The following is a 2,045-nucleotide window of genomic DNA, read 5'->3' as shown; positions in this document are numbered from 1 at the left end:
CCCTGAGTTATATTCCCAGTCACCATGTTTTCTACTGGGGCATTTTTGTGGGGGCACTGTGTGGTGTGGATTATGGTGACTGGAAGACATGGATTCACCACATTACCCCCGTATGAGAAGTCATATGGCTGGGACCCTGTGTTCTGAAAGACCTGTAACTATCCCTTTCTACTGGGGCTTGGCCAGGACCCAAATGTCCAGAGCCAACTGGCCACATCCACCCTGGTTTTGTTCTAGAACAGAGCAGAAACGGCCTTCCTTCGAAGTGCTTTGAATAAGTAGTCCATTGTCAGCATCTTCCTGGGCCAGATGTGGGGGCCACACAGTGGTTCTTCATTTCTAAAATTTCCCCAGAGAGGTGCGTGGTCCCATCCTCAGGAGCCTCACTCAGCCCTCCTGTCCCAAAAGCCTTGGGTGTTTTTCCAGCACAATCTCCTTCATTATTTCTGGCTTTACGGTCTTTGAACTGATGTGGGAGGAAGTGAGGCTTCATTGCCGTACAGGATGCTGGTATCATGTAGAATCATCCTCTGAGTTACTCAACAAGAGCTCGTAGCTCTGGGCCTAGGATATCACGTCTTGATCACCAAGGGAGACAGGCTCCAGGTATGCAATGAACCCACCTGCATCCTCATCTATATCTCAGGTTTCAGGTAAATCCAGATGAAGCCAGTGTTACTCAGAATCACTGAGGCACCACCTGGCAAGTTGTCAAGTGAGTCTTCCACGATTTCAACACAGAAGGCAAAATCTCCCTGACCTGTCTTTCCGTATCTCAGGCTCCTCTTTTGTGGATAGACAGCTCCATCTGAGGATACTGCCTGGACCTGATAAGATCTCCCCCCTGCAAGAAATCTTTCATGGCAAGCTCATGTTCCGTAGTCCTCCTCAGCTCTCCTCCAGACAGGTTCGTGGGATGAGAAAATCAAGACTGAATCCTGCCTGGAACTGATCTGCACCTTCCACCTCTTCTGGTGAGCCTCTGATTCTCCCCACTACATTGTCTCCTACTTGACCACTGGTTTTCAAAGCTTTCACACAGATCAACTTGTTTACCCTCTTCACCTTCACTGAGCCAGCCCCAGATTCAAGGAGCTTCTCTTTTCCCATATATGGTCCAGGACCCACGAGAAGCCCGAGTCCGCGGTGATTGTGTCGCCCAGCTCCACCAGGCGTTTCTTAGAGCAGTGGCCTAGGCTTTCACTGAGAGACATCCGAGGCTTAGGAAGCCTCATCCTGTTGTCCCCTGGGCACCAATCAATAGTGTCCTTTCAATCTCAAAAGTATTTGGGTTGGATGATAAAACAAGATAATATTACATATGTGAGAACATCTAACTTCCTTTAATATTTTTTATCTTTAAAAAATATTTTATGTGTAAGAGTGTGTTACCTGCATGTGTATAAGTACACCCATGTCACGCCATGCCCACGCAGGTCAGAAAGGGTGTTGGATTTCCTGGAAGTGGAGTTACTGGCAGTTGTTAGCTGCCTTGTGGGTGCTGGGACTCAAACCAGGGTCCTCTGCAAGAGCAGCCAGCGCTCTTAACCACTGAGCTATCTCTCCAGCCTGAGATATTTAACTTTAAAAAACATTGTTTATTGGGCTGGAGAGATGGCTCAGAGGTTAAGAACACTGGCTGTTCTTGCGGAAGACCTTGGTTCGAATCCCTGCACCCACATGGCAGCTAACAACTGTTTTTAAGTCCAATTCCAGGGGATCTGACAGCCTCTTCTGTCCTCTGAGGGCATTGCACGATGTAGGTGTACTTAACTACATGCAGGCAGTCCCCACATACACATAAAAAAATAATAATAAAAACAAAACATTGTCTATTTCCCTGTCTTTCTATGTCACATAACCAACTGCCATGTTCTCAACTATATGAACTACCATCTCAGATTTTCTTATTCATGACTGTATTTTATTTCACTATTATTTCAGCAGTGTCTAATATGATACTTAACCTTTAATTAAGGCTTTAAGTGATCATGTTATTGGGTTTTAGATGTCCTATTTGGCTCTTTTCTAAATCTCCATGGTCA

The 2,045-nt window shown here is 46.0% G+C and overlaps 1 pseudogene; it reads right to left on the bottom strand.

The window, feature by feature from the left end:
- Positions 1-387: 387 nt before the first annotated feature.
- Positions 388-1,235, bottom strand: LOC103748653 (annotated as a pseudogene).
- Positions 1,236-2,045: the final 810 nt, after the last annotated feature.

Source organism: Nannospalax galili, unplaced genomic scaffold (genome assembly GCF_000622305.1).
Source record: "Nannospalax galili isolate Female #2095 unplaced genomic scaffold, S.galili_v1.0 scaffold1446, whole genome shotgun sequence".
Lineage (NCBI taxonomy): Eukaryota > Metazoa > Chordata > Mammalia > Rodentia > Spalacidae > Nannospalax > Nannospalax galili.
Note: the sequence above shows the minus strand (reverse complement) of the source record. Positions and strands in the feature narration are given on the sequence as shown.